This window comes from Schistocerca gregaria, chromosome 7, assembly GCF_023897955.1.
Source record: "Schistocerca gregaria isolate iqSchGreg1 chromosome 7, iqSchGreg1.2, whole genome shotgun sequence".
Taxonomy (NCBI): domain Eukaryota; kingdom Metazoa; phylum Arthropoda; class Insecta; order Orthoptera; family Acrididae; genus Schistocerca; species Schistocerca gregaria.
Genome location: NC_064926.1, coordinates 144,198,372 through 144,212,793, shown reverse-complemented (window position 1 = coordinate 144,212,793; position 14,422 = coordinate 144,198,372). Strand labels below are relative to the sequence as shown.

Genomic DNA, 14,422 nt, shown 5'->3' with positions numbered 1-14,422 from the left:
TCCCTGTCTGCTTACTCACTTCCTTTAGCACGGGTCCCAGAACTAAGAGTGCGTGCTGAAAAGTAATACCTACGAATTGTTTTTGTGATAACTCTTAAAGCCTATTTTTAAAAAAAAAACAAACGTTATTAACGTTCTACTTGTTTTTCATGTCTGCATATTTATTTCTCAACTTAGTCAGCCTGGTGACGGATACATTTCTCTCAATGAGCCACCAACCTCTTGATACCGTCACTGTGGACTGTTTGAGTTTGTTGACGAAGCCACAACCTCACATCTTCTTGCACCGCACCACCACTATCGAAGTGTAGTCTTCGAAGGTTTTCCTTAAGTTTTCGAAGCCGATGAAAATGTATGGGGCCAGTTAGGGATTGTATGGGGGATGATCGATGGCAGTGAACACAATGCGTCGGATTGTTGCATATGTTCAGCAATTTCGCTGAAGTGGAGGGTGCTCCATGTGTGGACGAATGCTTGGAATTCGAAGCTCGTTTAACTCATGCTGTCTGTCACATGACGACATACTTACGATACAGTCCGCTACGTTGCACACAATAATTTGTAGTCCTCTAACGGCAGACGGCTGCAAACATGAAGACATGAAGAACAAAGGTGTCGAATGTTAGTAAAGTTTGTTTTGTGGAAAAAAAAATTAAAAAACTTTCACAAAACAAATTGGAAGCACTACTTTCCAGCACGCCTTCGGACTTAAAGCGATCACTATACCTATGTCAAAGGTTGTTAATGATGGGCAATCGCTCATCCGTGACCCTTTTTTATTTCATGCCCGGAGACCACATTGTCACTCGTCAGTTACCCTTAAGTGTCGTATGCACATTTCGTTGTGATGTTTTATGAATGTCGTCTTCTAACTGTGCGTGTCGTTCTGTTCTTTTCTTTCCTCCTTAGGTTGAGTTCGGAAATGAGTTCGGCAAGTACGGGAAAATACCGTACAAACAACGGGGTGACTGGCGACCTTTCACGTCCAAATAGCTGACAATCCTGCCTAGCAAGCGAGTGTTCTGTGTGTGTAGCATGGCGCTTACCGGAACGACTAAGTTGCAAATATGCAATTTAGAGATTTAAACTGCGTAGGTCTTTATTTTCTCGAAACTTTTTTTTTACTTTGTGCTGGTTTGTGACATTCATTGCTTCATCGCGACATTGTTTCAACTATTTCTGAGAGTTCGTCTTTGAACATAACTTCATACTACTGTTGGTTGTCGTCGGAATGCACTTACTTTTTCTCTTTATCCGCGAGAAACGCCTGAGTAGATTATTTCGTATGTTACCGAGAGCTAGACTCAGCCCTTTTTTATTATTGGAAAGGCTTTTTCGTAGCGCCGTTTTGGCACTTTTTGTGAAATTGGAATGTTGTTTCATAAATGTTTTACTATACGTAATGAAATCCAAATGGCTGCTATGGGAGTAGAGTGCCTAATTGTGATGGATCCATTTCGGTTAGATTGCCATCTTCAGACCATGCCCATACATCATCAGTGGTGTGTGTAACTCTGTATTCTAGTACAGTGTGTTGTAGGTTTAGGACTTTTGTGCTGTAAACTGTCCCTTGGTGTGCTGCTGCTGTTATTGTTAATGATCCTTTCTTGTAATTTTCTGTAATTGACGTTTTATCGTCAGGTTGTACAGGCAGTTGTGACAGTTCGCCATAGATGCCACATATATATTTTATATAGAGAGACAGGGAGGGCAAACATAATATACGTGATCAAAATATTCTTTCGCGACTTTACATTCAGCACTCAATCTTAGCTACATTTCGTCAAAGAAAAGAATATTACCTACGCATCTCATATTTTAGGAAACCTGTTCTCTCACTTTCGGCAGGAAACAAATTTCAGACCATATTCATAAACCAGTGGTCGCTGGTAGTCTGTATATATAGTGACGGCGTTGAGGTCGTATTTCATTTAAACAAGATTACTTATTAAAGTATTCCAAAACAAACACAAACACACACACACACACACACACACACACACACACACACACACACACACACACACACACACCAGTATGGCGGCAATATCTCTTGTGGTTGCATCGATCAGCCTCAGTACCAGTCTGCGTATCAGCATAATACATTACTAGTTTGAATAATGACTTGCGGTATAATTCCTTTCACAATTTTGCTAAAGCAGCAAGAAAGCAGACGGTGGAGAGATACTTTAAAATCCACGGCAAGTACCGATATCGGCGATTCCTACTAAGTTCCAGATTTGTGATTTAAGCGATGTTGGTGTACGTGTGGATTGTAGGTGATAGCGATAACGGTGTGTGGAAATTTAGGGTCCTGGTTCGTGTTACTGACGAGGAGACACATGGAGGAGGCTAGCCTCAGTGCCAGCGCACAGCATCCTCTCGAATAGCATCAAGGAGCGGCGTAGCTTAGTTTCCATTCGGCGGACGGGTCCCTGTCACACGCGCTTACTACATGAGGCAGATTGGGAACGTTTTTAATTTAATCCAGCAGATTTGCGCAAAGCCAGGTGATGGTAAACTGCACGGCACCACATCCTTTACCTTTGAAGACCAAATATTGGCGATGAAAATTTCTTTTCCCATCAGGATTCGAATCAGTTACGTCTGAATCGAGAGCAACAGCAGAAACGTTCGTTGGTGACTCAGGCTACAGATAGGGTACTTTCAAAAGGATTTCATACGATCGTCGAAGTTTGCAGTATACCATTTTCGTTGGCCTTAGTGTTTCGACGAAATCACTATTTGCGTACATAATACATCTTTGGAGTTTTTCATGAGTGCGCTACTAGAAGAATTAACAAGCGGAGGATGGGCCGTGCGTCATTACTTAACGTGACGATTCTAAGAGCTTCTTGGTTAGCATCCTACTGTAAATGAACAAAGCTGGAACGCAACGCTAGTTTCCTAATCGTGCATTACATACCGTTTGCTTGTCATACTTGAGATGCGACCGTCCGATTATTGGCTTCCATTCACGTACGAACAACTCCTGTGGCCGTTTCTGCCTCGTTGCACGAGAGGTGAAATACTGTTGATTTACAAGGTGACGTGACTCTTCTGAATGGCTAGACTTCGAACACAGTTGTATGCTTACGGTCTGGCCGTCAGGGTTTCTCTTCCGAGCGAAAGAGCATTCGGCTGCTTGGTGACCTTGCACGCGTGAGAATGCTCGTGTCCTTTCGGCCGTACTCGCGCCTAGTGCGTTGTTCATTAACCGTTACTTATCTTCCGGTGTCCGTGTCTAACTAGAGAATACGTTTCTTTTTGCAGGAGTTGCGTCCCCTCGCCGTAATAACAGCTGTAGTCTTCTGCAAGTAGCTCGCTGTATTGCGAAAATTCTTTAACGGCTGGACATATTAGACTCGAAGCTCTATCAGCACTATGTCGGACCGGGACTACAAACCGGAACCTTGTCTTTAGAGGACGCTGCTTAAGGGTCTAAGCTATCCAAGCACGACTCATACCCCGCCCTCACAACTTCACTTGTGTCAATACCTCTCTTCCACTTTCCAAACTAGCTCAGTATGGTACGCTGGAGAACTTCTGTGAAGTATCGAAAGCAGAGGAGAGAGCTACTGGCAGAGATGAAGCTGTGACACTGGCAGAGAAGAAGCTGAGAGTCGTGTCTCGATAGCTATGTCTTTAAAAAGGGCATAGCCTGCGAAAGGATGGTTATGGGCTCGAATCGCTGTCCCCCCACACAGTTTTAATCTGACGTGGAGTTTCAAATCAGCACAGTCCACTGCAGAGTGAAAGATTTATGCTGAATGTTACGTCTGGTTTTACGTATTTTGCTGCATGGAGATCAGCGATCGTTGTCTCAGTACAACAAACTACTCTGCAAACCTTGCGCAACGCGGCATACAACACATAACCGAACAATAAAGACTGAAGGAAGGGAAGTTGGTGTTGTTAGAGGCTTTCAAAACAAATTCCTGGCTGGTAATGTCAAGGCAGGAGGGAAGACGATCTTGTTGACCAGAACAGCTAAAAATCGCCTAATCCAAGGAGGGGGTCGGAGGAGGAAAGGAAACGAAAGGAAATTATATTGCTCCCTTTCAGAGTAATATTTGTAAGTCAAACGCAATGGGGTGCCATAGTTCAATAAGAATCCATCTATGTTTGAACGTGATGAATGCAGATCACACCAATGTATTGGCTGTGAGATAAGCATTGCAGTTCCTTAATGTGTATTTTCTGTGCACTTATTCAGCTATGTTATGCGTCTTTTATATGTATTCATATCCTCTAGTAAGAAGACTCGTTTATAAACCAGCTAAATGTTACTTACACAGATCGAAGGTTTTTTAGTTTTGAAGTTGCAATTCAGAATGGCTATAAAACCGAAATCATGATAGTGTGAAATAAACGAATACAAATTTACAGTCAAATGAGAGAAATCTTTCAAAAAATATAATGGGCTGTTTCTTTATTAAGAACAGCAGTGTATTGTTGGTATTTAGGAAATATTTGTTTAAAAAGTGAACTTCATATTTAAAAGGTACCATCGAAATGAAAATGATGGTACAATTACTTTTATGTCATAAATGTGATGCTTCTGTATGGGATTGAAAGCGTTCTCTGCGAAATTCACTGAAGATACATCAGGTTATTATCAGAGTTGGGGCGTCGTGTTGTTGCTGTTTCCTCTTCAGGCGAAGCGATTGGTGTATGTCCAGTTTGTTCCTTTGTACTCTGTTGCCGCCTCTGCCCAGTCCGGGCCGCGGCTATCCGATCTTGGTGGCCACCCCGGTCCTCACCCAGCCTGCTCTTACACTCTTCCTCCCACCATCTCGCATGGTCTGTTCGACTTGTTCGTCTTTTGTGTGTGTGTGTGTGTGTGTGTGTGTGTGTGTGTGTGTGTGTGTGTGTCTCGTCTGTTTCTCTTGCCCTGTCCGTGTTGAGAGTGTTCACTAGGCAGTATGTGAGTGGGATACCTCGGGTAAGTGGTGGGATATGTCCCCTCATTGCATTCTGGTTACAGGGGCTTCCGGCTGGTCCCTAGATAGGACACATCGCCTGCCTTTCTTCCTATATCCCCACCTCCCCTTTCTTCTTTTTTGTCCCATATTTAGACTTCGTTGACCTTAACCTTGAGGTTTTTTTCACCTGGGTTTTGCGCGATAGGCTATCTCTGATCTACCGTCATGTAGACCTGTATGTTCGAGGAAAAATGGACTACGACATAGTGGTTTGGTCGCTTTAATCACCCAGCCACCCAATTTGTTCCTTTGTAGCCGCAGGACCACTGACTTCTCTGCCGACGGCCCAGGAGGTAGGACATCAACCCAACACTTCGCCTGATAACGAATAGGAAACTGTTCGAAACGTTACAAAAGCGATGCCACGACTCGGCTGATAACGCGAGAAGATTTCATCAGTGATGCTTCTGTTTCTCTGTGCTGTCACATACTTTTTCGTCGTCTAAGATGACATTTATGTATTCAGTGCTGCAAAATAGTCTATAACTGCCAAGAAAATGTGCATATCGTGGTAGTTTGAAATTTTAACAGTCCTAGACATACAGTTTGAAGACTGGTAGAGATTTATCTCATGAGAATTGAACAAGAACGGGTGAAAAATTAAAACAGCTTTCTCAGAATTAGACTATAATAAACAAGATATTGTACGTAGGACTTCCGCAAATGAGAGGCATGATAATTAATTTAGAGAGATCCTCCTCGGTTGTACAAATATTTTTTCAAATCACGACCGGTTTCGAGTTTTTAAAATCCTATCTTCAGCTTCCAGACTTTCCCCACAGTAATGGCTGGAGTTCGTGTCGTGCTGCTGCCCAGTGGCGTACGGTTTCCATCAACATTTAATGATTGGAACTCTTGCAGTGACTGACTCGACCGCATGTTATATAATACTAAAAACTAAAATTTCATTCACCTGAAGATGGGATCTTAAAATTGCGAAACCTGTGGTGATTTAACTAAATATTAGTAAAACTGAAGCGGGTGTCTAAATTGTCAACTCTAATAGTTGAGGAAAATCATGGAAAACCTAGATTATAATGACAGAACTGAAGTTCCGTCTGCGCACTGAAGTGGCTTGACCAACGCTAAACTTCGCCTTGTGAAATTAACCCTATACTTTACCATTTCTCAAGATATGTCTCGTGTCTGCAACAACCTAAACGACATGAAAACAAATACCAAACATGTGTCCGTAGAATGTGCATTTTTTATGGAACGTATTAGCGTACTTACCCCTGATTTTAAATCTGTCACGATGTGGTTTTTTTAGTGTGTATGCGCTTCTCATAACTTTGTAGCGTCCTTATTTGTAAATCAGCTTTAACGCAAGATGCACTACATCTGTAGTCTGAGTCAGGAATTTAGCTGCTTAGTAAAGTTCCTTCCATACAAAGTAAAATCTACCCGGATTTAGAGAAGCAAAAGGCTCTCATCTTCAAAAAACTTTTTTTGCACATCCAGTTTCTAAAAATAACTTGTACTGTACTTTCAACTACAGTAAATGTTAATAGACGATTAGAAGTAGAAAATTGTTGTAATAAGATTTGAAGAGCCGCGTAAAAAACCGTGGCTGTACCAGTGCTTGCCGTTTAGTGCAGGGGAGAGTGAAATACTTGAGTAGATAATATTGTATAATTCGCAAGTATATGAAGCAGCCATTCTCAGACAGTGGAAGGTTCCGATATCCAGTCCGTAAAGGTCTGCAGTTGCAGGTGTTGTTCGGTATTCCATTTTGTTCGTTGCCTATACTCGTGTGCCTCATAGCCATTTACTGTAACAAATTTCCATCTTGCCGATAAGGTTTTGATAACATTGTTACGACAGTTGAAATGCTTGGGGGCACATGTCCTTTACCTACACAATGGTAACTTTGTTTCAGTTGTACGATACAACAGACTAGGCCTGTATCGATAATGTATCATAAAATTCCACTAAAATGTAGTGGACATACTTCACGTTTCAAAACAATAGCCGTGAATCTTCAGACGGCTGTTACAGGTGGAGATATTTGATGCATAGCAGTTGTTTAGAAACGCAGAGGCCATTACTTTGCAGCAAGCTGTGGGGACTGGGGGTGATTGTGAGAATTCAGACTGCGTGCATCGTACAAGATTGCTGCTTCCGCGAAACAGCCGTTACAGAAATGATGGGTATAACCGTTTCGTCCTGTAACATTTCACATCCAATGCCACCAAACAGTTAGCAGAATGCAGCTGCAAATAAGCGCTCATTCGGGCGGAAAAAATTACAATTTTTATTGCGGCTACACTACCGAGGCTAATTCATTTTGGTTTTAGAATAGATAGGTCTCTCTACTTGCGTATACTTCGAAGTTACTTATTGTTTTAGCTCTTCCGGATAAATTCTATGATTCAAATGATTTTACCCGCACTTTGTATGATTAATTCGATAAAGCCATGGCCTATATACGCTCTTCATTTTTCTTTGACCAGAAGAGTTCTTACACTTAATGTGCAACGACTGCTATGGGAGAGATTAGAAAATCTTGCGTTTCGTATTTCTTCTTAGTAGATTTAGGGTGGGTTCAGACAACACCATACTATCATTGATATAGTTACATTGTCGAATTTGAGGCCGATTTATGGTGATGCTTCTCAGCAAAAGTTACACTGAGTTTCTGTTTGCAACTTAGTATGCACTGTTGATCTCAACGCTCGGCTGATAGCGTTTTAGACATATTCTTGCCAGATAACTAATGTTCTTATTACATAGGCCCTAACTTCAGTTAAGGGGTTCAAATGGCTCTAAGCACTAAGGGGCTTAACATCTGAGGTCATCGATCCTCTAGTCTTAATTAATTAAACCTAACTTAAGGACTCCCACACATCCATGTCCGAGGCAGGATTCCAACCTGCAACCGTAGCAGCAGCGCGGTTCCGGACTCAAGCGCCTAGAACTGCTCGGTCACAACGGGCGGCTCAGTTAAGGGGACACATTGTTTGTCGTATAATAGTGCCAAGCCTTCAGTTGCTATAACACTATCCACATAAGACATGGTTAGGTACAGTTATTACTGCACTTGGCTGGGCTCGGGCTTTTGATTTAAGATGTGGCATTACATGCACTGTAGTACATGATTGAGTTCAGACTCGATGATGATGGGACAACAATTGTTTAATTGATGCGTGACGCAAAGAAAAGTTTAAAGCTATTTTTGAGAAAGTGGTCATAGGATTGAGGAGAAGATTGATGGAACTGCGATATGAAAACAAGATTAATCGTACGACGGTATGAATTTCACGAATTGGCTGTCGTTTATTGAAGATAAGGCGTTATAAGCAGACGCTATGTAAACAGCTAAGATGGGATCCTTTCATAAGATAACCAAACACAAGACGTTAAAAGTAAAACAATAAATTCGAAATAATTAGGAATTCAGGTAGCTAGCAGAGTAGTTATCACCAAGAGAGCTGCCTGAAGGAACGTTATAGTGAAGAGCAAGGTAGACTACGACAGCCTTCTTAGTAATGCCGCGTTATGTCGAACATCAGTTGATCTCAGTCAACGACCAAGGTAAGTATTTTTTCCATAGTGATGAGCCAGAAAGTTCGTATACCACATACCCCGTCTCCTTGACGAGGAGCGACTTCTGGAGAACCTGTAAAACAGATCGGAAGCAACTCGGAGGGCCTAAATGAGAACAAGACATAAATTGTGATTAAACTACTAGTTGTACGAGAAAATTAAGAACTGTGATGGGAACACTGTACATCCATGGCTGCAAAAGAAGAATGGGACTGGTACGATCATACGCAAAAATCCTAGAAAATTTGAATTACGAGGACACACAAACTAACTTGCTGAATGAAATTAATTGGTATATCAATATAAACATCCGCAAGACCAGACTTCAGTAACGGCGCAAATAAATTCAGAAATGTAAAAGGTCTGTGCTCTTATAAAATGACGAATATGGTTACACAGTTAAATAAATTACTGACATAAGAAGAGGAGGAAGTTATTCGAATAAATCTTCCGGAAAAATAGCAAACCGAACTGGTCCCAAAATTTTATGCGAAATAGAGCGAATAAGTAAATTAAAGGAACTATAACACAGAGTTGGCTAGGAAAAAATTAAAATAAATCCAAGGTTAACAGAATGGTTAGAGCCTATGGTTTGACGCCGAATGTCTACAATAAAAAATGCACGTCTAGGAAAACAAAATACTTTATCACAGTGGTACGAATAGAATATTTATACGGGTGTGAATGCCTAACGATCAACAGTAAGCTGGAAAGAATAGTTACTTGACTTGACGGATTGTTATAAAAGTAATGGGTTCTATTTATACTACAGGTGGTTGGAAAATGGGAAGTAATGAAGAGAAGCAAAGTTTTTTGGGCACCTCTACCGAGTGAGTAAGAACAGTCTAACAAAACATATTTGCTATATTTCTGGAAGAAGAGTGTGACAGTAGCGTGGATTACAGAAATAATGAATGAACTGGAAATAACATTAAAGAATTAGAAATAACAAAAGTAACCGTTCTAAAAATAAAATAATAAATTTAGCAAGTTTTGAGAGCAGAAGAAGTAAGAAATCAGAAACATGGACAGAAGAAAGGAAGAGACTGTATAGGGAGAAAGGGGAATACTGGGAAAACAGGAAACAACAAAGAGAAAACAAGAGTAATTAAAGCTGTTATGTGATCGTAGTTGGCCAATACGAAAATAAATAACTTTTGAGCTTACACGAAGAATTGTTTCCAGATGTTTCCGAATACTGTATTACGCCCATGGTAAACTCCCGAATGCGGTAGTAAGCACTGTCATGTAGGTACGTTGTTTCGAAATGACTTACACTAACTTTACACAACGTAAAAGTGTCAGATGTGGTTAGTGTGCCTTTGATTTGAACACTTCCGTGACATCGGCACTCAGACGCGTGACGTTTGGACCCGGTTATGTAACTCCGATGATAACTTTCTATTGCCGAATGACAAAAAAGGTGTGCGTTCACCGTCGAGTGAGATCTTGGGAGCAACACTGTTCCGCTTTTGTCGTGCATTACTGGCAACCATGTTGTTTTCCAAGGAGCGGGCCGGGTGTTCCCGTAAGGCAGCAGGAGCAGAGGATTTGAGGGGCAGTGGCCGTGTTGGCACGGAAGACGGCTCATTGTTCCCCGCGCCAGAAGAATGGGAGCGCCCCTTCCTTCCGTGCCCCACGCTATGCATTTCTTTCATTAGTCGTTCCCCTAGGTCACAGACCCGACCCCACTACACCCTATCGTTCACTGTCTTGTGTCGGAGGCGTCCAGTCTGCACTTACCCCGTGACCAGACGTATTATTGTTTTCCTGGTACCATCTGTGTGGTGCGACAGAAAGCGAAACAGCCGCAATATCTTAACGGCAACTTTAATGATAACGGGGAGTTGCTTGTTCCGCAAAAGAATCCTTTACTTTTCAGCCAAGGTGAAGGTTTCATGTAAGCATTCCAATTTGTCTTCCTCGAGAGTTTTTGCCCTCTACAGCTCCCTCTAGCACCATGGAAGTCATTCCTTGATATCTTAACAGATGTCCTATCATACTGTCACTTCTTCTTGTCACTGTTTTCCATATATTCCTTTTCTTGGCGATTCTGCGGAAAACCACCTCAATCCTTACCTTATAAGTGCACCTCATTTCAGCATCTTTTTTAGCACTACACCTCAAATACTTTGACTCTCCCCCGTTCTAGTTTCGCCACAGTCCGTATCTTACTACCATACAACTGTGTACTCCAAACGTACAGTCTGACATTCCTTTCTCAAATTAAGAACCATGTTAGATGCTGGCAAAGTCCTCTTAGCCAGGAATGCTGTTTTTGCTTATGTTGGCGTGCTTTTTTTTATCTTCCCTGCTCCATCGCCTGTGCTGCCTTGGTAGCAGAATTCCTTAACTTCATCTACTTCGTGACCACCAATAAGTGTCTCGCTGTTTTCAATTCTGCTGCTTCTGTTCTCAATTCTGCTGCTTCTCACTACTTTAGTCTTTCTTCGGTTTATTTCGAATTCATAACCTGTACTCAAAATTACTGTTCATTCCACTCAACAGATTCTGCAATCCTCCTTCACTTTCACTGAGGATAGCAGTGTCATCAGTGAATCTTACCGTTGATATCCTTTCACCTTGAATTTTAATACCATTCTCACGTTCTTTTATTTCCATCGTTGCTGATTCGATATGTGGATTGAATAGTAGGGGCGGACCGAGCGGGGTGGCGCAGTGGTTAGCACACTGTACTCGCATTCGGGAGGACGACGGTTCAATCCCCCGTCCGGCCATCCTGATTTAGGTTTTCCGTGATTTCCCTAAATCGCTCCAGGCAAATGCCATGATGGTTCCTTCGAAAGGGCACGGCCGACTTCCTTCCCCGTCCTTCCCTAATCCGGTCAGACCGATGACATCGCTTTCTGGTCTTCCCCAAATAACCAACCAACCAATAGTAAGGGGCGGAAGACTACATCCCTGTCTTACGCTCCTTTTAATCCGAGCACTTCGTACTCGGTCTGCCACTCTTATTGTTCCATTTTGGTTCTTCTACATGTTGTATATCACTCGCCTTTCCATATAGCTTACCCCTATTTTTCTCAGAATTTCGAATTCTTGTACCATTTTACATTTTCGAAAGCTTTTTCGAGGTCAACAAGTCCTATGGACTTGTCTTGATTTTTCTTCAGTCTTGCTTCCATTGTCAAACACGTCAGGACTGGCTTTCTCTTTCCTAAAGGCAAATTGTTAGTCATGTAATTCATTGCCAGTTTTCTTTTTAATTCTTCTGTACATTATTCTTGTTACCGACTTCGATACATGAACTGTTAAGCTGATTGTGCGACAATTCTCGAACTTGTCGGCTCTTGAAAATTCCGATGGAATGTTATCTACCGCTTCTGCTTTATTTGGTCTTCAGTCTTCCAAATTCCTTTTAAATTCTAGTGCTGGAAGCCATATCTTTTCCCTATCGACTCCTCTTTCTTCTTTTATCGCTCAATCAGTCAACTCCGTTCTATAGTCAGTTAGGAAACTTCATTTATTTGTTATCGATCTGCAAAACGCTTAATCGTAACTATTTATAATATAGAGGCTAATGGCATAGTACTACTAAAAACATTTATTGTCGACTGCCAGTCAAGATTCGTTTAACTGTAAGTATCCACAATTCTGAGAATAATAACGCAGTACTACTAAAAATCGCTATACTATCTTCGTTTTAATTTAGAGCAACTTCCGATGGATAATTTGTAAGTATTATTTCGGAAAGCAACAGTTTAATAAGTCTACATCCATACTCTGCAAGCCACCGTATGAGGCGTGGTAGAGGGTACCCTGTAAGACTATTAGTCATTTTCTTTCTGTTCCACTGACAAATACAGCGAGGAGAAATGACTGTCTATATACCTCTGTACGAGCCCTAATCTCTCTGATTTTATATTTGTGGTCCATACGCGAAATGTACGTTGGTGGCAGTACAATCGTTTTGCAATCAGCCCCAAATACCGGTTCTCAAGTTGTGCTCCTCGAAAAGAACGTCGCCTTCCCGAAGAATCTCCGAAACACATGTTTTTCGGACCTACCAGTAACGAATCTAGCAGCCCGTCGACCATTCGACTTCCCGCTTAGTCTTTATGTGCTCAATCCATTTCATGGTACTTTGCGCAGCGCGACTCCTAGATATTTAATTGATGTGAATGTGTCAAGCAATACACTACTAACTCTGTACTCCAACATTTTGGTGTGTTTCTTTTCTGCATTACCGTACGTAACAAATAACAAAAGAAATATTTTTCTTGTGGTATAATTACAAATTAACGATTTTCCGATTTTTTTTCCTTTGGTTGTACTGTGGAACTAAGCTTGTCAAATTTCATGATTTTAGCTCAAAGGGAAGTACCCTATAGGTTTTGGTGTGTGAGTTTACGAGTGTGAGAATGGTGACATAAATGGCCGTATTTAGTTGCATTGACTTTTCTTTGCCTTTTTTTACATTGCCAATGGACCGTAGACATACATTCGTTGTTGATAGGTCTTCCCATTCCTGAGCATAAGGGTTTTGAAATGTGAAAGGAACAGACGGACGGACAAAAATGGGATGCTATAAGGGTTCCGTTTTTACCAATGGAGGTACGCAATCCCAAAAAGAGGAAATAGTAGCGTGCAAAGTCAGTTTAAAAAGAGAACTAGTTGATGACACTACTCAGTTCGCGGAAAAAAAAACAGTTTTTTGGAGGCGAGGGGAAGATTCAGTTATTTCCATCAGAACTAGGCAAGAGATGCCGACAGCAGAATAAAGGAGCACTACACATACTCAGGCAGTGACACTACTGAGCTCGAGCAAAAAAAGTGGGTCTTCTGGGGGTGAGGAGAAGGTTCAGATACTACCTTCACAGCGTCGACAAGAGATGCCGAAGCAGAATAAAGGAGCACTCCATGTCCTCAGGCAGCACCGACCGCCTCATGTATAATTTATTGATAGCTTCAAGTAGCACCCGAAAACAGAAAATAATGCGTAAATCTTGTGGACTACACTGGCTGACAGAGTACACGTATTGACGAACAAATGTATGTGATCGTCTAGTGCTGAGGTTCTCGTTCGAGAACAGTTCAGTACAGTGCTGCCGGCTCGGTGCATTACAGGGACTGTCCACAGCGAGCAAGTTCGCCGCATCTGGAGAAAGTCGGATAGTCGGTCGCGTGATTCAGCTTGGCGCGGGCTGTGCTCGGCAAATGTTAAAATTACGTGGTACGGTCGAGAGCCGGCGCCTAAGCGTCCGGCGTGCGATCCGGTGGCTCTAGGCTACGCAGAGGCGATGTGGGCTAGGCAAGGCGAGACTTGTCTAGGCTAGGCCGGGGCTGAACGGAACGGCGGGCGTGCCGGCACGGCACGTGACTCGACACGACGTGACGTGACGTAGAGGCGGCGGCAGCAACAGCAGCCACTTTCACCTGGAATCCGGGAAAGAAGGCGGCGCTGCCAAAGCCAGCGGTTGGACAGCCTGGCCGCGCGGTGCGGCTATAGGCTGGCTGGAGATCTGCAAACCGAGGAAAACAGCGCAGCGATTACAAGCAGTGTGTGTATCACACTCGTGGTCTGGTCGAAGTAGGCCGCGGTCACGTCAGGCGCAAGACGAGCGAGAGTCACCCTCAGAATTATCAACATCGGAGACAGAAAATTCCTGTTAGTGCATCGCCAATTAACACTAACCTTCCTTGTGCAGCTAGGCGGCTTTGGCTCAGTGTATAACACACCAGCTCTTCATCTAAATGAGCGACTTTGAAATGCCACTCGGTCATAGTAATTTATACAGACGTGGTGCTGGGGAAAAAAGTCAGGAGTAGCCTTCAATTTCAACAGCCGAGGCACAAATATATTAACATACTGAACGTCCGTTTGAGCCTCTTCAGATGACTAGTTACTCTGTAATCTTTTGAAGTGCCTC

The 14,422-nt window shown here is 42.4% G+C and overlaps 1 protein-coding gene across 1 annotated transcript in view; it reads left to right on the top strand.

Moving 5' to 3' along the window:
• Positions 1-14,422, top strand: part of LOC126281538 (RNA polymerase II elongation factor Ell-like) — a 284,770-nt gene that overhangs the window by 32,880 nt on the left and 237,468 nt on the right. The window lies entirely within an intron of this gene.